Source organism: Pseudopipra pipra, chromosome 5, assembly GCF_036250125.1.
Source record: "Pseudopipra pipra isolate bDixPip1 chromosome 5, bDixPip1.hap1, whole genome shotgun sequence".
Classification (NCBI taxonomy): domain Eukaryota; kingdom Metazoa; phylum Chordata; class Aves; order Passeriformes; family Pipridae; genus Pseudopipra; species Pseudopipra pipra.
Genome location: NC_087553.1, coordinates 46,351,790 through 46,373,141, shown reverse-complemented (window position 1 = coordinate 46,373,141; position 21,352 = coordinate 46,351,790). Strand labels below are relative to the sequence as shown.

The window sequence follows — 21,352 nt, the reverse complement described above, 5'->3', positions numbered from 1 at the left end:
AATCTGGGATAGATGAAATAGAGGAAGGAAGAACAAAAGAATCATTAGGACAATAAGGTGATGAAGACATAATAAAATAGATAAAAATGTAAATAGGAAACAGACAAATTCTCATATTTAACTTCTGCAGCAAATTCAGTAGCAGCATAATCAGGTCATCATAGGAACACAGTTATGAAGCCTTTGTACAACACTCACGCAGCTGAAATTCAAGGGACGTCTCATCGTTGGTTCAGGTCCACAACATGGAATTTGCTAGCATTGTGAAAGGCACATGTGCAACAAATACATCGCCTCCTTTCCTCCACCCATACTGACAGTGTCCAACGCCAAAGTCGCTTCACTATGACTGAAGGATATTTTGAGAAAAGTCTTCTGCAGGGTGGAGTTGACACTGTGGAAACAGTCTCACAGGTCTCAGAGCTTTTGCAGCTCTTTTTTTTTAAAGGCTATGTTACCTTAATTCTAATAATTTGCCTTTCTTACATATGTTCCTGTTCAAATGCCTCTGATCTGTCCTTTTTCCTCCAACAGCAGAGGCAGAAACTGTGACAATTAAGACCAAGGACATCAATTTCTCACTATTGACTGATGCAGAAGATTTTAAGCATGGACCTGATATGCAGGTGGTAATAGGCTTGAAGAATATGAGGTAAAACCACACAAGAATATGAAGTAAAAATATCCTGCTTTTCTGTGTAGCTGAGTAAACAGTCTCCTGGTTAAAACAACTTTTTCCTCATAACACTGCAGTTTTCCATTATAAAACATATCCTTCAGTGAGTCAGTTTTCCCAGATGTCACATCAAGAATTTCAGTTTGCCTGTGAAACATGGCTAGTGAACACACCTGTGGAAAAAAGCATCCCTGGAGCACTAAATAGGTTATCAGGTCACTGTTAAGCTTAATTCTCACTTGTTCTTTCTCCTTTTCAAAATTTCACTTCAAAAGTTTCTATCAGCTTACCAGATTTTATTAATTAATTTTTTTTATTTATTTAATATAGTTGTTAAAGCTTTTAGTAGAATAATTTTAAAATATGCTTTCAGGGTCACTTTGTTTCTATTAAGCTTTTAAAACAGATTAAATCCAGGGTCTCTGCTTTCTGAATACAAAAACAGATCTTGCCTGTGAAGCCAAAAACAATTTAAAACATATGAAATGCAGTAGAATTAATCTGTCCAGAACCAAAAGAAAGACTGTATTTATAGCAGCTGATTTATTTGTTTGATATACAGTATGTGCTCTGGTTTATAATTTTAAGGTGTGTGAAAAGGGTCACATTATATATTACAAAAATAGCGAGGCAATGATTTACAAGACTTCACATTGTGCCTATTGACCTTCTCAATAAGAAACGTTGGTGGTTGTAAGAGCACTGAAAAATTAAACCCATGGGAGTCAATTTAATGTAGTATAAACCCTTTAACAACCAGCAAAATAGCCATATCAGCTGTTTTATCTGCAGGTTATGTTTCAGTTGTAAAATGCAGTTTTTAATAAAAAGTGCACAAGCTTTCTTTGTTCTACAAAGCTTGTGTTTCCTCCTCTGCTGAAGCATAGGATCCCTACCTTTCTTGTGGCAAAAATAGAAGTATTATGTTATAACTGGTCCCCTCAGTGGGAGAAGAAAGAAAACAAAGAAAGAAACTGCTTAACAGCAGTGCAAGTCATTTTGTCTAGTTTCCTCCTAAAAATTAATCTCTGAGCTCTGAAGAAAAGATGTACATCTGTTGATCCTTTGTTGTGGACAAATACATTAGTCTGTCCACAAGGAAAACTATATTAGTCCATGTACAGCTTGAAATAATCAATACCTAGACTTAGCAATTGGGCAATGCTTCATGTTAACACACTCACTGTGAAAACAAGAGGTTAAGGGCAAGAAATCTCTTTTAATTATCAGAACTGTGTGTCATGGAGATTACAGAAATAATGGCATTTGAACACATCTAAGGCACTGTCACGTAAATGAAAGACAAAACCCATTCAAACTGTGATGTTCCTTATGAGTTACCTCATTTTTTGCAGGATTATCTGGCTGCCTCAGTAACTTGCAGAAATAGAAGCTGGCAAGAAAGATAAAATCTTATCTTTGGTTTATCATCCCTAGGATGTTCACCTCATCCACTTTTTGTAAAGAGTCAGACAGAAATCAGCCTAGAGGTACACAGAGATGGCTGAAGCTCTCTTCTAAAACAAAACAAAAGCTATCAGCAAAACTATGCAGCTAACTTATCAGGTATTCTGATTCTGGCTTATACCTTAGGATGGGCCTTCCAGAGAGAAAGTTAATGACAGACAGGTAATATTGGAGATATAACTAGCACCTTTTGGCATCTGGAAGGGTGCTGTGGTGTATTTTGGTTTTCTTAACGAAAGAGGGCCTTTCTTCTAGCTGCTACTATAATGATTGGTGAAATGTGGAAGCTCACTAAAGGTTCATGCATTACACTAGAATTTATTTTACTGATTAAAGTAGCAAGTGGCAAGATAGTTAAGAGCAAGAAGATTGGTGTTTGTGCAGAAGCATATGAGAGACACAAATAAGGCGATCTGCATAATACACTCTAGTGGAAGTTCCTTTTCAATTTAGCTCTTCTACATGGAAAGTTCATTATGGTATTTCTTTTATAACTTACATCTCTTCCAGAGTAGCAGAATAAAACAATTGATGGTGCAGTAGTAGACATCTTTTTTTACATCTTCATGTGAGAGATCGGTAAACATTCTGTCTCTAATCCTCTTTCCAGTTACATATATATAATGGCCAGTCTTCGCGAGCGAAGATTTTTGGGAAAGGTCATTAACCCTTCCAGCCTGCGCAGTGGATTTTTTTTAGGTGAGACACAGCGTGCGCTGAACTGAGCCCACCCTTTAGTCCTGAGGTTCATCTGCCGGGGCCGAGCAAAGCTTGGACAGTGGCAGTGAGGTCCCCAGGATGTAGGTTTGTTTAGAGTGACCTTCTCTTAGGTGGATTGCCTACCAAGGCTGACGAGCTCCACCTGCCCAGGGGGCCGGGAATCGAACCCGGGTCGCAGTGGTGAGAGTCAGGCACTCTAACCACTAGTGGTTAGAGTGCAGGACTCGCACCGCTGCGACCCGGGTTCAATTCCCGGCCCCCCGGGCAGCTGGAGCTCGTCAGCCTTGTATGGCAATCCAGCTACGTCCTGGGGACCTCGCTACCACTGTCCAAGCTTTGCTCGGCCCCGGCAGATGAACCTCAGGATTAAAGGGTGGGCTCAGTTCAGCGCACGCTGTGTCTCACCTAAAAAATCCACTGCGCAGGCTCGAAGGGTTTATGACCTTTCCCAAAAATCTACATATTGCATATGAAAAGAATGGATCTCTTCAGAGTGTGTTTTAAGTCATAGTTTGGTATGCTATGTACTGTAGACTCTCCACACATACATTTTAAGTCCTATTCAATCTGTTGATTAGAATGCCCCGGAGAGACAAAATGAGTTAATATTTCAGCACTATGCCCTATTAACGGTTAACAATTTCGTCAGAACATGATATTCCCATACTGATAACCAATAAGCTGAAGTAGCAGGGTTGATTGCATTAGCTTGCCAAAAAAAATATAGGCACAATTACTGGAGCCTTGATAATGGTTAGAATTAAGGAAGTATCATAAAATAATAGATGTCTCTTTGTGCATTTCCTGATTCTAAGATGTTTGTTGGATCTGAGAAAACACCATAAAAGACAAGTGAAAACATCTATTACATCTAGTCAGCATTAGCAGCAGGAGAGCAGGCTGTACTATTGCTGGGACATGAGGAAAGCAAATCTAGATGAAAAAATTCCCGATTGCTAAGGATGTTTTTCTAAAACGCACGTGTTTGTCATCCTAGTGAAGCAAAACTAAGTTAAAATGCTACTAAAGTGGTGGTTTCAACACCAACTTTGAAGAAGTGCACGTGGCCATCTCAAAGAAAAGATGAGAGGAAGTAGACTCCTAAGTTCTTTACCATACTGATAAATAGTATTTTAAGACGGTTATCAAAGAAGTATTTTCCTTCTCCCTTCTCTGTTAGCTCAGAATTTTCAAAGAAGCGTTCAAGCGGTATCTGAATCTTTGCAAAGCAGAATCAACCAGTATATCACTAACATTGTCTGGAGTCAAGTGAGCAATGAAAGAGGTCCTATTTGTTTTGAAAGCTCTGTCTAAATGTGTCCAGAGGTAGGTTTACAACCTTTTATACCTGAGTTCCCTACATTGCAAGCACTTAAATATAACTCCCCAAAACCTATCAGAAAGGCATCCCAAGCATTCAGCCTGAACTGCTTAGGTCAAAGATTAAAGAGAGAAAACAGCAAAAGGAACTCCAGAAGAGTTGTATTATGGGTCCTGGTGTTGCTGACCATATGACTTGTGGAGATAGAGTATTTCTAATTTGCTGTCCTGTCACCACAGGAAGCTCATTCTAGACCTTATGAATTTTCACAAACCACTGCAGACCAATCTTGTGGAAGGTCATGTAAAAAAAAGTTCAATAATGAAGCAACTGGGACAGTATCCTGACATTTGTGATAATAAATATTATCAACGACATCAGCTAGAGCCCAGAGAAACATCTGAATTTCACATGTCAAACCTGCTAGTGAGAGGTACTGGAAAATCTTTTAGACTGACATTTTCCTGGGAGAGACAATCAGCTCCAGGAATCCTTGTGCCTTGAACATAATTCAATATTGTCTCTATCCTTCTTCTTCTTGATCACAGAAATTAGAGCTGGAAGAGACCCCCAGGTCGCCAGGCTGCTATACATTTTCAAGCCTGTCCCAGTGCTCAGTTAATGAGAGAAAGTACATGCAATGACACTTGTACCATTTCTTTCAGGAGACAATTTCATACCCTTAAGGGAGGGGAAAAAAACTCTCTTGCACGATTCTTCAATGGCCCCTAACAGCAGTGGCTGGTAATATAAAGTGCTGCTGTACTGAGAGCTGGAAGCAAATTACATCTGCTTTACAATTTCCAGTGATGTAACTTAAGTGAACACAATGTGGAGTGACATACAATCTGGCCCCTAGGATTTCACTTAAGAAAAGTGCTGTAGCAATTGAATGTCTCTACTTTTTGCTTTCTCTTTTCACTTCTTTTAGAGATGTTGTCCATCTGTGAAGTCTAAAGCCCTTGCAGGAGTTTTAGTCATATATCACATCAACCAACTGAGCAGAGGTAGAAAAGTCTCAAGACTGTTTTGACTAAGATATTTCCAAGAGCAGAGCACTGGTTTCTTCAAGGACTTTGCAAACCAATAAATAAGAGTGATAAACATACAGGAGTGGAAAATCAAATAGAAAAATCACTTTAGACACAAGCTGAACAAAATATGAGATATGGGAAGATAATCACAAGCAATTGAGTCTCCATAATTAGTTTCTTTACATTTGTCACTGAGCTGCAGTGGCTGGCTGTATGTGTATATGTCACCTAATCTGTAGGTGGAACACAAAAGCATTAACTTAAATCATTGCAAAGGTCAGAGTTGCGATTTGTATAAGTAGCATTGAGATGAGGCTCAGTAAAATAAAATATTTATTTCCTATACAAATCACCTCAATAATTTCAGCTCATATATTTTACTCCTCACTTGTAACAGACAAGGAGCATTCACGCAATTAGGCAGCACAGCTTATCTGCCAGCTGGTAACTCCTTACTTCTCAGTAATTTGGTTTCTAGCAATAGCCCTGTTATATCCAGAGTCTGGAAGAAGCAGGGGGCAGGCTTCTCATAGACTGAATGTTATGAAACCTTTACAAAAAGAGAGCATGGAGCATTTCTTACTCTTCTTAATCTGACACATCTTTCCAGCCCAGTGCTCTCACATAAGGGACTGAATCGTACACTGAGCAAGAGGGGTCAGCCAATACCTGTATGGCTTGCTCTCACATAGCTTTGTACCATGAACACTAAAGCATATCTGTTTGTTTATTTATAAATCAGTGAAGATATGCAAGGTGAGTAATCAGAGCCAAATAAAACCTGCTGGTTTTACAAGTTGGGATTACTGCCTGAAGCTTTCTCATTTCGCCCCTAAACATTGAGGCAAGACTTGGGATAGCTTTAGTGATGATTACCATACCACAATGCAAGCTCTCAAATCTGCTATAACCAGGGGTTAAAATAATACATACTCTGTATTGAGTAATTGCTATAAATGCCTTGAGGTGTAAAAGTATTGTCTGAGATGTTGTAAATAATGTGGCTGAATTTAACTGCAGCTTGATACATCTGTTCTGTTTGGGTTTTTTTTTCCACACAGCCTGGCCCCAAGTGTCTTTTCAGGTCTGCTCTTCAGTCAATGTAAGCCACAAAAGCAACAATAGTTCCATGTACAGTATACAAACATCTGGGTCAATCTGAGAGCAAAGCTCAACTGAAGGATATAAATGAAGTATATTACTATGATAAATAAAAGTGGTCTACAGTAATACAAACAAGCTTGACTGATAGCAAGTACATTTCCAAGGCACAGGGTCAAGCGCTGTGCATCAGCGAGGCTGAGGAGCTAAATGAGATGCACTGCTGCAAGCAACTTAAGAGATAAAGATCCCCAAACAGGCTATAATAAAGTCATCTTGACAGTATACTTTCTGTTCCTATTTTCAAATCTTTGCTGTCACTGTCAAAGGAAGTGCTATTTCTTTCCTGTTATGACTTTTTTTCCACAGGCGTCTAGAATAGGTAGTCTTTGTTTAGTTTCATCATTGCAGCTTGGTCCCCTATTTCATTCTTTCATCTCTGCAATACTTGCGGTCAAACAAATGTTCTTTAAAAAAATACGTGAGTTTCTTTATCGTATACCAACATTCGAAGTTTGTATTTAGAAGACACATCCTTTGGAAATATACAGCAGGAGTCATTCCTGGTGGAACCCTTACTTTTTTAAGTTTTGTATGTAGTTTGTACGCAGTAGTGGACCGAGTTCTGACAAGGACTAACTCCATATAGTGTAACTCTGTGCAGGCAGGGAGCATTTCATCCATGATTCTACTTGCTAGGTTGGTTTTCAGTGAGGGTCCCTGGACTACTGTGAAAACAGAGCCACTGCACAAAATGCAGGCGTAATTTATGTTTGAGCACTTGAGATCTTGATGCAGGAGTCAGCACTAAGCTGAGTATCAAGAATTGCCCTCAGGGGGATTACAGTGCAGAGAAGCACAGTGAGAAAAACCTGGTCAAAGACTAGACAACAAACAAACAAGCCCAACAAAAACTACCAAAGAAAAAAAACCAACACGCAATAGGGACAGTCAAAAGAGTATGAATAAAGTGCTACAGAAAAGAGTGGGAGGCACAACTTGTTCTTTATCTGATTTCTTTTCCTATCATTTAATAGGAGAATGAGGAAAGTGTGACGAAATGATAAACAGCAACACACAAGTCTTCTGTATTTGGAGTGCAAATGACTAGTGACATAGGATGTTCCATTAAATGATGTCCATGAAAAGCAAGCACATAGTGAATCATTCATCCACACAGGCTTGCAATAGGATTGTTGCAGAACTCATCTCTGGGCTGATATTGCTGCTATTTAATATAGTTTCTAGCAAGCAATTTATCATATTTATGGCTACATCTAATCCTTTTTGCTATGTCCTTTTTTTAAAAGTTGTCCTAAAGAAAGGCTATTCCACAGCTTTATGAAACTATGAACTGGAGAATAATGCATGACCTAAAGCAAATGGGGGTGAATGATGCCCACATTATACTGGTTATCCGGACCCATCCAAGAACTGCCAATACATCAAGCACTGTTGACCAACTTTGCCATGCCTATAGATTCTAGAATAGGTAACAAAATGCAATTGAAGGTGCATGGCCAAGGCTCCCATCATGTTGTCGTATCAATCCTATCAATATTCTCAACAAATATGTGTACTCGCATCACTTTTTGAAAACAGAAGTCATGTCTGTGCTACAAGGACCCAGCTTTTCAACAACAGAATAGGAGCACTGCCTAACCCTTCTGAATAACCATTTCCTCTGAGACTACAGTTTAAAAAAATATGCAGAGTTTATTAAGAATTTAGCTGGCTTTTGGACTAATAAGTATCTTTTAATAATTTGAGTTGTTGAAAAAAATACAAACACTGAGTAGCAGCTGCTGGACCACACATCATGTGAAAGAAAGAAAAACGTTTTCGTGGAGAGATTTCTCAGGAGTTTCACACCATGCAAATCCTTCTGTTTCAGCTAAATCCCTGGAGTATGTAATCCTGATATAGTTAAACTGTTCTTGGATCATTTACTCCCCAAGAAGCTTACTTTGCTGCATACTTGGTGTGCAATTAGTTATACAGAAAGCCCTGTCCCTTTGCAAAGCACAAAACAGCTTGTGGTATCTCATGTGACACTTGATCTGCTTTTTTATTTTTTTTTCAGAAGTAAATTTCATTGAAATATTACATAGATTCTCTGCAGAGGTATGGAACATAACGAGAATTTAAGATTGCTTCTATTAGATCAGACCAAGTGTTCACATTCCCTAGTATCTGGGATAAGCAGGAATATAATAGTAAGGGAAGAGTCCAGTGATACTTCCTCATGTTCTTGAATTTCCTGAATAACAGCTCTATGGTTAATCAACAGTCTTTCTTACATTAGTGTTTTCAATTGCTTTTAGAACCCATTGCTACTTTGGCGTCTGCTACATTTTCTGACAATTAATTTTAGCAAAGGAATTGGTATCTTCGGTTCTCTTTAATGATTGCAAACTTAGAGAAAACTCAGACTCTTCTAGATTGGATCCTTAGGCTTCCTGTGATTGTGTTTTCCTCTTCAAAATTTCGATATTGATACTCACTCATCTGTCTTACTGGCATGAGTCATTCTACAGTTATTTTACTAACATTTGTTAGTGAGACCTGTTGATTCAATAGCATGTGTTAATCTGAAGATATTTAGGCAAGGTGTTACTTATTTCTTGATTTTCTTTTTAATTAGATCTTGTTTGTGACAGCTAAAGTTGCACAAACTTCTACTGCATGTAGCTGCATGCAAAATGCTTCTTCGTGCTGCCCAGTTTCCAAATTTCAGTTGATGAGTTCTACATTTTAGTAGCAAGAGAGAATTTGTGGAAGATGATTTAAGTTATTATATAGACTATATTTGGTTATTAGAAGTTAAGATTGTTGAAACACTATGCTACAACCTATACTTTTCTGAGTTTCTGATATCTTTGTTCAACACACTTTTAATATTAGAGATGTACCAGAGCATTGTATTCATTATATGTCTCATCTGAATTTTATGGACGCATGTTTCATACAATTTAGTCAAAGATGTTACTGGAAGAAAAAATACAATGATGAAAAATCTTCTGGATGATGGACTGACAAATAATGAAAGGAAATAAGTGGTTACAAGAACACACTGAGAAAATGAAAATTATCATTTATTTCTCTCTAAGAAACTGCTGATAACAGACCTAAAACATGAAGGCTAGTTCCTGCTTCTTCATCTCTCCCCATGAGAATGCACAATCTGAAGATTATGTCAGATTTTGCTAACTGCAGAGCTTCTTCTTTGAGTTTAGCAGAAGATTCAGACCAGGTATTTTCTACCTCCAGTCCCATAGCAACATTCCCTGACTTAGGCCACACAGGGATGGAGTGCAGTTAGGATTAAGCACTGAGAAGTGTCTTTTGGCTATAGAGTTGCCTAGAGTCAGGCAGTAGGATAATGATGAAAGAAATGCAGGGCAAAATTTTACTTGTACTAGGTGGCGCTGTAGGCAAAAAGAGAGCTTAAATGAATGTGGGCAGGCTACACATGCATATATGTGTGTGAGTGAATGCCCAAAGCTGAACTTCTGAACCCTAAAGCAGAAGCCTGTTGCTCTCTAGCTCTGGTTCATAAGGGTTAGTTGTATGTTTTTATAACACTAGCACTAGAAAGTGCATGTAGCATGTCTTGAACACTACTATTGATAAAGAGACATGAGACAGGACCACCAGTTATGGGGCTGATTATATGTGTGCTCTTGCACACAGCCTATCTTGGCTCTGGGAAAAAAGAAACCACCCCAGGATGGGGATGAAGACCTTGATTGGAGGAAACATTGTGGAAGAGGGTGGAGATCCAGGAAATCAGGGAGATGGATGAATGTCAGGGGCACCCAGAGACCTTGATGGGTGATGACTACCAGCAGTGGTATAACAGAAACTGACACAACTTTCTGCCCAACCTTCCTGGGCCAGCAGTGTTCACCCTGTGAGAAAGGGAAGTCAAGACCAAGTGAACATAACGCTGCGGAGAGCCAGTGAGGGTGAAGCAATCAGGTCGGCAAAAGCTTGAATCTTACTGATTCTTAGATAAACCCTACTATTCAGATCCACCATCAATTGCTGTTTACTATGTCTTGCCTGTGACAGGTCAGCAGAGCATGTGTGGAGAGGCCATGGCTGGTAGCAAGCAGTTTGGTAGCACAACATATTTTGAAATTAGTTCAGGTACAATAGTCTGCCTCTTATATTTTGTCTTTCTTTGGGCTTCAAACACCACATATGGGTGAAGAAAATCACATTTCATTACACCACCGAGCATAATCTTCTGCAGGTCAGTGTCATGTACAGAAGCCTGGTCTTTCTTTTCCAGAACAGCTGGAATGAGAATGCAACAGCTGATGGTATCTTTGTTTTCCTGTGGGAACCTGCCAGTCAGCCCAACACGGGCTGTGGGAGATGGGATTAAACTCCTTCCTTCAAAATGTGAGAGCAAGGGAGAAAAAAACGCCAAGATGTCTCAAGACATGTTATGTGCCAGTTAGTCCTGGGCTGCAATCCTTCATCTGTACTACCCATTCATTTTAACTTGTGGTTGGTCATAGCTTATACTTCCCACCACTCAAGTACGTGAAGGACCTCCCCACAGTGCAGCTATCCTGACTTTCTGACCGTGGGATTTTTGCAGTCTTCATCAAATGATGGGACAGTTTAATCAATAGAGTTTGAACATACCTTTTGCATAACCCACACTGGCTTCTTGGTAAGCATTTAGATAGTGGGTAAGAAACTAAATGAGAAATGATAGCAGTCAGTCTTCCTAGCTGGAAGACAGCACAGATGCATCTCTCATCTTGATTTCTGGGATGAATCCTGGTCATGGTTTAAAAAGCAGCACTGTACCCTCCCACATCAGAAGTCCTTCAAAAAGAAAAGGTCACTGCCTTTTCATTTTTTGTTGTGTCTAACCTGGGAAAGGGAGTGGAGGGCCCACAGTAAGCATTTTTATGATTTGTTCAATGCTTTCAGGAAAGAGTATGGAGGATGACATATTCTGACTACTGCTTTGGATAGACACATGAGAAAACCAAGGAGACTGTAAATTAAACTATTTACTTACAGTTATTGAGGTACCTCTAACTGACTTTAAATCTGCTTTTCATATTTTGTTCATAACTTCATATTTTCTGTATTACACCTCAATTTCTTTGGGCAGAGGGGTCAACTCAATCTTTATGTTAGTCAACATTTTATCAGTGGTTGTATTTTTGTTTTCATCTATGCCAATGAATGACACAACCACCTGTAAACCACCTACATTCACAGATGGTGCCAACTTTCAATATTATTGGTACCACCTTTCACAGATCTGTCTATTATCTTGACTTTAATCCATTTAATGCGTACATCACTGATGTTGTGTGGTAGCATTAATTGTGCCAGGCAGTAGTAAGAGAAATGACTCACAAAAGCCTGCTTCACCCAAATACATGAATCAGCTAAATTGATTATTCCCATACATGTAATTAAGATTATTACAGAATCATATTTGTTGTCATAATTAACTGAACCTCATCTTGGTTTAGTATGATTTTGTCTAGAACTGATTGCCTAGAGAATACTTGTGCTAGAGACATCTGGATAATCTCACAACTCTTTTAAGATCAGCTTGCTGAAATTTTTAGGTGTAAGTTACTCAGGCCTGCTGATTTGAAACAAATTATCCCCCGTACAAGGGTTGGGCTTTTTTTTAATATCTTTCTCGGCTCTTAACAGAGTACTTCATCATCTTCATGTGAAAACATCACTTCCTCTAGTTTCATTTAGAAAACAGAACAGGGATTTATTTAATGTACACTCCTGCATTTCCTGTCTCATTGTTGATGGCATTATGATTTCTAGTAATGGACTTGTATTATTGCTGGGATTTCATTTGTTCCTACCATATTTTTAAAAAGCTTCTTATTTTATGTTGCCCGGAGACATGTTATTAGCCTCTCTTATCAATTGTGTTCACTTCACAAATTATGTTATCTGTTTCTTTCTTTTCTCTTTTATTACATTCTGTTGGATTTTCTCCATTTATGATAGCTTCTTACACTTCACATCTGCAATGAAAGCATCCTAGGACAAAGTTTCTTGTCTTTTGACTGTGGACTCACAGCCTTCTTGCCATATAACCTTCTTGAAGAAATCTAAAATGAGTTTTAATTTCTTTTTTCCTAATTGGTTGTCTTTTGACTCCTTCAGCATGTTCTTCCAGTCCAGTGATTAATTCACCTTCACCTTCCATAATAAAGCTGAAAATTAATTCACTTTGCAGTGGCTTCTGAATTAGAATATTTTAGATTTTGTTTTTTTTAGTGACTTTAATGGTCTTGTATCACTGGTAGAAGGAAGCCCTTGCACGTCCCCACAGTAGGGGTCTCTGCCATGTACCAGCCTTCCCTATGATTCTGCTTCAGTTTAAATCTCTCCTGGCTGTGCCATCTAGTCTTTATGCAAAAAAAATTATTCCCCCACAGGAGTAAGATTCAGATTATTACACTGTTCTTGGGCGGAGGTGGCAAACCTGTGGTGTAGATGGAGGAAAGGGCAATGCTGCTGTAGCAGTAATGTGGTGCCCTCTCCTCTGCCCTCTTTCTCTATGCAGCCTTGCTCCTGAGAGGGCAGTGGACTGCAGAGCTGCCTCTGAGGGGTGTGGGTGCATGGGGAGGGGGAGAGAGAGCTTCATTACTCCCCGTGAGCTTTTGTGCATACAGAGTGGTGATCTCTGTAAATACAAGTCACTCCTAATGATTAAATAATGCAATTACCCTGAAAGCATTTAAAAATTAAGAAGTCTTATCTATTGCAAGACCTATGAACTCAATTATCTATGGGCTGGTCCACCTTTAGCTGAAGTCACTTTGTGTAGCTTCACAAGAGAGCTTTAGAAGATTTTCTAATGTCAAGATAATATGAAGTTTCCTTTTAAACTTCATAAAGTGCATATAAGCAGGAAATAAATGCCATTCTGGGATATTTATTTGTTTTATACCAGACCTTTGAGTAAAAATAGCAAAAGCTATTAGCAGTTTAGAACCAAATGTTCTTCTTTGTCTTTGGCCTGAAGCAGGGCAACATGATGAGCTTGAAGTCCAAAATTACATTACTGTCATCTAAATCAGAATTTGGATAATGATGAGTAAACAAATCATAACATGTAAGTTAAGATCAGCATGTGACAGTATTGGCAGTGGTATGGGAACATAGCAATTCTTTCTTCCCTGTAGCCTCATTGCTTAAATAAAATATGCCACACTGATGTTCTTCTGGCTATAGTTTTGGATTTAGTATGATCCTGCATTTTTAAGTGCTGCCTGCTGCTAGAAAGAGTTTCATTTGGAACCATTCCTGTAAAAGCAAGAAAATTAAACCTTTGTTGTTTTAGCAGCTCTTTGTGAATCCTGGACCTTGATTATGGCAAGCAGAGAGCAGGCACAGTTTTTCATAAAATCATAGAATATCAGGTTGGAAAGGACCTCAAGGATCATCTGGTCCAACCTTTCTCAGCAGAAGCATAGTCTAGACAAGATGGCCCAGCAGCCTGTCCAGCTGAATCTACCACTTCCCTGGGGAGATTATTCCAATGGCTAATTGTTCACATTGTGAAAAATTTTTCTCTTTTGACCAGTTGGAATCTCCCCAGAAGTAACTTGTGCCTTTTCTCACGCCAAGCTTCCCAGTGCTTGAATCATCTTTGTGGCTCTTCTCTGGACTGTTTCCAACCTGTCCACATCTTTCTTGTATAGCAGAGGCCAAAACTGAACACAATATTCCAGGTGTGGCTTGACAAGTGCTGAGCAGAGTGCGATAATGACTTCTTCATGGTATCATAAAGACTGGTGATGCCCTTGTTGATGCAACCCAGCATCCTGTTGGTTTTCTCTGCCACAGCAGCACACTGTTCACTCATACTGAGCTTGTTGTCCACCAGGATCCCCAGGTCCCTTTCCTCTGGGCTGCTCCTCAGCTGAGAAGATCCCAGACTGTGCTGCAGTCCTGGATTATGTTTTTCCAGATGCAAGACCTTACACTTGTCCTCATTGAACTTCATAAGGTTCTTGTTAGCCCAGTCTTCCAGCCCATCCAAGTCTTCCTGCAAGGTGACTCTACCTTCCTAAGTGTCCACTTCCCCACTCAGTTTGGTATAATTGGCAAACTTTGTCAGGGTACACTTGATCCCATCATCCAGATCACTTATGAAAGTATAAAACAGCATCAGGCCCAGTATCCATCCCTGGGGGAACCTACTTGTGGCAGGTGCCAGTTGCCCACCCACTGCACAGACCACTTGTCTAGAGCCCCACGTATCAGTTTCTCCAGGAGGAGGCTGTGGAAAACGGTATCAAAAGCCTTGGAGAAATCCAGGTAGACAATGTCCACCAAGCAGGTTACTTTGGCAATCAGGTTTGTCAAGTACGATTTGCCCTTGGTGAATCCTAGGTGGTTTTTCCCAGTCAGATGCTTCATCTAACTTGCAATAGCACTGTATACCTTGAACTACCATACTGATGAAAATATTTCTGTAAATCTCTTTAGATCAATCGTATGGTCAAACTGTTTTTCAAACCTTTCATCACTTTTCTACCTGCAGCAAAATGTCAGATAATTATTGTCTGAAGCAGAGCAATAGTCTGTAATTGTTAACCCAGCTAAATGCATCTCAGATAATACTATATCAAAGCAAACAAAAGGTAGCCATGAGCAAAGAAAGGAGTGATCGAGGTCTCTAATGCTTATTCTTGCAGGATTTTTTCTGCTCTCTCTTCACATTGTAACCTCAAAAGTCCCTTAATCTCTACTGGTACCATTCACCTTTGTCCTCTTTAGGTATTGCATTACTTACCATGTTGCATTAATTATCACTTTAACCATGAGCCTTCTCCTACATCCACATATGGATAAAATTTAGTTGTCTGCTGGCTTCTGGAAATAGGCAGCAGTGAATAAAACTGATCCATTAAGTCATCATAATTTCAGTCCCCAAACCTGGTTTGTGGGATGCAGATTAGTTCAAGAGGTATTTGTCAAAGCTGAAAGATGGATGTACAGTTAAGTGTCCTCTTTATTCAATGGCTGTCTTCTTTTGTGTGGAATATAGCCTATTATCATTTATATGCATATTTTATGTAGCTATACAGTTAGATGGAAAAATAAGTATCCCTCTTCTTGCCCAGACTGTCTGTGACATCCCTTGTTTAAAGTATTTTTGAATGCTAATTAAGTTTTCACTACCCCTCTCTTTAAAGTCTGCTACAAGCCAGCTCCCATTCAGTAACCACCTTGAAGTTACCATAGATCTTGCTAGTTATCTGTTTCCCCATAATTCCAATGGATAAGAACCTGTCCATTCTGTGACAAACAGGGCCTAAATTATGCAGTAAGATTCTCTGACCTTCTAACACAGCAAACTGCAAATACTGCAGCTTCAGGTAAATTTTTAAAAATGAGATTATTATTGCATTCAGTATAAAATGAACAATCCATGAAAGAAATTCCTTGCATTATTTGTCACAGTAAATTAAGCTTGTTTTATCCTGCACCTGCATTTCTGCACTGCTTCTGAAATGTAAGGGAAATGAAGAAATGAGGGCAAAAAAATTACCAGGGCCAATGACTGCAGTTATGCTGGCTAGAAGATAACTGGGAATTTGGGGCAAGAAGGAAGCCTTAGGAAATTATTTGAGACTCAGGATACAGAAGGCAGCGTGACCTCTGCTTAAAAGACAAGCCTGTAAAAAGTCTATCTGGTTAACATCTTAAATGGCTCAAGAGAAGTGCAATTTCAGTCTGTCTGGACAGTGCTGATCTGTTCGTACCTGCACTAAAGATTTGGCAGAAACACTATTCAGAAAGCAACAGTTTTATGGCCGAATCCACATAAAGACCTTGAATGTTGCAGAGCCTAAATTTTGGGATGGAAGGGTGTGTCTCAAGTAGTGAAGAGGAAAAACTGAAGAGAGGATGTGTCTTAAAACTGAGCTTTCTCCTTATAGTGGCACAAGGACAAAGATGGGCCAAGAGGTCTCCTGACTCCAAGGGCCAGCCAGTTGTGGTTCCCACCTCAACAGCTCTTCCAAAGTCACTGCTCATGTCATCAGGCTGGTGACAACCTCAGGACAGGAGAGAGGAGGAAGAACTGTGTCCTGTATGTTGTAGCAGCACTCGGGGGCTAACTCCCATCACAAAACTGTGAGGTTCTCTGTTTTCAATCCATATCAAACAGTTTTGTAGCTGAAACTGGCAATCCATCATCCTTGCTGCTAGATGAAGTGAGATGCCTCTAGTGCTTAAGCCCTCCTCTTCCCACGATAAATACTCAATTTATTAAGGCAAGGGAAAAAGACAGGTATATGTACAACACAGAGGGCCGTGTAACTCACCCCCTGAAATGTTTCTGGATCCATGTGAAAACTGTGGTTGAAAATAGGAACAGGGAGAGCTCTTAATCCAACATAATACTGCTTGCCTTTCTGCTTGTTTTCGTGGGTTCTGTTGATTGGTGAGCTCATGAGCTCACTGGGTCAGCCTGCAGACGGAAGACATTCCATCCTCCACAGGCGCTTAATTTGCGGATCCAGATGCGCAAAGGGAAACAAGATGGGTCCCTTGCTGTGGAGTACCCTCAAGACAGTTGCTGCCTCATTGAGGAACACTTCCATGACATGGCAGATCACCTGAGGTTTTTGAAGACTGAAATTGAAAAGCCTTCAGGGCATCCCTTTGTGCATCTATCTCTTAGACCTTGACTGTAATCCTGACCTGTATCTCTACAGAGCCTGTCCAGGGTATTTGCTAGCAATGTTTGAATCCAGTTTTAACTGGAAGAGAGAAAAAGCATTTATTTATTTTTTGAATGAAAACAAACTCAGTCACTGGAATGTGATTCAGAAGAGCAGATTGCCAGCAGTACAGACATTAAACTATTGATTTATTGTGTGAAATGCAGGTTTTCTTGTACAGATGGTAAAAAATTTTGACATGAGAGCTGCAGCTTTGTTATCACCTCTGCTATTCACTGCTGTCTGCAGGGTGAGCTGTTCCCCACCACTTCTGTTTGCCATTCACGTCAAGGGCTCTGGGTGGGACTGGGATGTGTGAGATAGATTTCATTGATTTTTTTGTACTACTAGGAAGATCCAGAGCAATGACAAAGTTCTACCTTGGGAATGAAAGTTGTACAGATCCATCACTACTTCTGTCTTTCAGGCATCCCTCGAACAATGTGACCTATATGTATCCTCCTTAGGTGAGAAGAGCATTTCACAAATTCCAAACATGAAGATGGCATGGTTTTCTAGATCTCTTTGCAATTAAAGCAGATTAAACATTTCAAGTTGATTTTTTTCCCTGTCTTAGGAGGATATCAAGGCTACTGAATTTCACCCAAACTGGTATATCAGTCCAGCAGTTTCTCAGATGAAAAGACTCACTATAGGAGTCCACAGGCATTTCCACCTACTGCCTCTAAACAAGTGTTTTGACAGGCTGCTCTGAAAGTGGATTGCAGAACCTCCAGATCTTTAGAGCTTTCCAGGGAAGATGGTGGACTCCCATATTCCCAGGACACTGTGTTCTCCAGCAAGAAGTCTGGTGGGTATCAAGAATCCCTGGGAAACATCATGGCTGATATGTCATGATAGGCTACTCCTGTCTGGCTGTCACCCCATTTCACAGATGCTGGCTCCTTGCTGTTATGACCCACCTCTGAAGGTGGGGTAACTGAGATTCTTGTTCATAATAGATCCCTTGGGGCTGATTAAAGGGAAACAACACTAAACAACAAATGTTTATACACATAATATATATATACACATAACAGGTTTTTCTTCAGAACAATTTGATTCCAATGGAAAGGAGACTTAGCTATTTTGGTAATTATCTGTAGAAATATAGCAACATGAAGGCATAAAAATATCACTTGACAAAATGTATAAGGAAAAGAAAGAAAGAGAAAGAAAGAATAAGAGTAGGAATATATCACCACCCGTGGATCCAGCGATGAGACTTGATTGCTGCAATTTCAGTGTCTGTTGGTCGAAGTGATGGTCACAGTCTTAACCTGTTGGTGGCAGGGAAAGCCTGTGAAACACAAAGTTCAGTGAGTTAATATATGCTCAGGTGGACTCACCCAGGTACCTCTCCTGGAGGGGGAGTCTTCCACTGATGTAACACTGAAGACCACAGGCAGTCCTCTGGTGGAAGGCCTCAGAAATTAATCTGGGGGTACTTTGGGGTCTTTGAAGGTTTATGACACCTTCTAAGATATGACAGCTGCCTCTCACATCAGCATTGTTGAGCCAGTTATGCCTCATCAGAAGGGATGAATACCTTCAGGCCTATGTGTGAATGTGAATGTTCCAACACCTCCTCTAGGGCGGAGAGTTTTTACACCTGAGCCAGTTTTTACACCTGAGCCAGTTAAATTGGCACGATAAAAAGCATCATTATCCCACCTCCAAAGGGTTTGCTTCTTATAAGCCTTCTCCTTTATCTCAAAACTCAGCTCGTAGCCCCTGGTGGTGGGTATGCACACCCTCTGCACCTAGGCTGTTACCCTCCACATCATCAGCAAAGCACCCGCTGTTTTTGCAAATGGTCGATTGTTTGTGTCATTAACCCTTAACATTTCCATCTCTCACACTCATTGCCCCCCCTCCTGACAGCAAGCTGGCTGTATGGACAGCTTAGCTCTGTGTTCGTGGGCCTGGCAGATTGCAGAAGAGCATGTTGCATTTTGGAGGTACTGCAACGTCCCTGCTTGGAAAACATTCCTGTTTCCAAAATAAAAGCACCAAAGATTTTTTGCTTCCACTAAGAATCTTAAGTATATGGCTTTTTGTTGCTTTGTTCTGGTTTTGCTTTTATTTATTACATGCAAAATACTCCAAACATTTCCATTCTAGTTTTTGGCCTGCCCTACAGGACTCACTGCGGAGATGTTGAGAGCTCAGCTACATACATAATTTCTCTTTAGTGGCACCTATGAGCTACATACATAATTACTCTTTACTGGCATCTATGACATAAACAGAAAAAAGGATTGTTGTGTTTCAGACTGATACATGAACAGATGTATAAATTGCCTGGCTGCATATCCAGGTGCTGGGGTTTTTTCCAAAGTAATGCACTATGATCAGGTTTCACTCACAGTTGACAAGGATTGAAACTCCAAATACCTTTTTTCCTCTTCTCAGTTCTGCTCTACATTAAATATTTGAATTGAAAATAACATACTTCTCTGCTTAAATGATAGCTAAAATGGAGGACTACAACTCCTCTTCAAGTGAATAAGGAGAGACAGCAGAAATGTCTGAAATAATACCCATGGTGAGAAGATTCATTTTTTTCATTCAACAGTTCGCAGTATTATTGGCTTGTTCCTTTGTATTAAATCTTTTCCACTTTTTTCTGCTATAGAAATGTAATTTGCATCATGTCTTTTTCCCAGGAGGCAGCTGCCAGAAACTCCTCAGGAGCTGATTAAGATTTTTCTCACCGAGTTCACATTTGTCGTGTAATGATTTGTGAGTAGTCTGACTTGTTTGAAATACTAATGCTAGAAGTTTGGCTTAATTGACTAAGCTCTGGATCGTCTGTAAACTTCACAAATTCTTCCCTAATTTCTTTCATTACAATGGCCTGCAAAGAAGTGGATCAGCAATCATCATTAAAATGTCATTTATATTCTGTGTGACTTCATTCTACAAATATGCTATATATTATACCTGCAAGAGGGAATTTTTGTGCTAACTTCTGCAAAAGTGGCAAGATTATCACAGAAAGGAAGTATATGCTGAAGATACAAAGAACTGTGGTTAGCTTTGACTCCAGCCAGAGCAGTTTTATAATGGAACCATACCTATTGATCCAATACTTGTGATGCTTTCCGATTATCCATGCAGTCCAGGACTCCCATCTAAATCACTTAATTCAGGTCCTTTTAAGACTTCCTTTACATCACAGGACAATGGCATACCTTTCATACAATTGCACTTCTTCATATATGATCTGCTAATTAATGCCCTTGAAAAGAATTTCTCTGCTTTCCACTAAACTAATTGGGCAGCAGAGAGTCCAGACTTTTAGCCAGCACATTGGTGAATACCTCAGCATCAATACAGAACAAGTAGACAGACCTATGACTGGCAAAATCAAATTTGTCTTTGCTAGGTTTCAATCCAGTTAAAGATGGGCTTCTATTGATTTTGAAATCTTGACATTTTCTCAGATTACAAACTTAGCAGGGTTGCAAGTTAAACCCTTGCTCTGTTTAATGTCTCAGTAAGGCTTTTCCTCCTGCTCTTTTTAGCCTTCTACCGTTTCTTCACATATTCCTTCACAGTTATTTTTGTTAAACTTTCCTAGCTTTTTTTCATCCGGGATCTGAATTACTGCAATGTCGGTTGTTAACCTTAGTGTGCAGTCTGAGCTTTTAAAACTTCTTTATCCATCAGCTTGCCTAAATGGGAATAACCACTTGCAAATTGAACACACTTTGTGATTATACCTCTGAAGTATACCCTATTTAACACACATCAAAATACTCTTATAAGTATAGGAAATGGGAATTTCCCTAGTTTTGTTGAAGACAAAGGGTGATAATGGAGCCATTAAGATCAAGGAAGGAACTGAAGCTCCTAAAATCCTAAAATCTTCCTAAATCTGGAAGAACTTCCTCAAAGCAATGCAAAGCTACAGTTCTAATAGTCTCTGTGTAAGTATACCGTGGGTTAGCTAATATCTTTTTCTAATTATTTACATTGGTGTTCAGTTTCTTTCTTCTTTACAGGACTGCCTAGCTGGCATATAGGTGTCTCACTGCCCAGACCCTTAGAGGCATGGCCTGCTAGATATTCTTAGACCATGCCTAAAATATATCAACAGACTTACATGTTTCACAAAACAAAAATGTTCCAAATCTTCTTTTCTGTCAGAAATGCAATAGGAGATCTTAGTGTGTATTGACCTGTGTGGCTGGCACATTCTCTCAGGAACAGGGAAACCTACCCACCTTTTCTTTCTGTCTAAGGGGATCCAGATCTCCTCCAAATCTCAGGATTT

General features: G+C 39.7%; 1 long non-coding RNA gene across 3 annotated transcripts in view; it reads left to right on the top strand.

Moving 5' to 3' along the window:
• The window catches only part of LOC135414758 (uncharacterized), a 37,633-nt gene extending 19,526 nt beyond the window's left edge, over window positions 1-18,107 (top strand). Inside the window, exons 3-4 of one of the 3 annotated variants that reach the window (XR_010430817.1) lie at window positions 535-652; window positions 17,648-18,107. This is a non-coding gene — a long non-coding RNA (uncharacterized LOC135414758). Of the gene's footprint in view, window positions 1-534; window positions 653-2,031; window positions 2,719-17,647 lie in introns of those variants that run through there. The other 2 variants (XR_010430818.1, XR_010430813.1) reach the window with 2 other exon arrangements.
• Window positions 18,108-21,352: the final 3,245 nt, after the last annotated feature.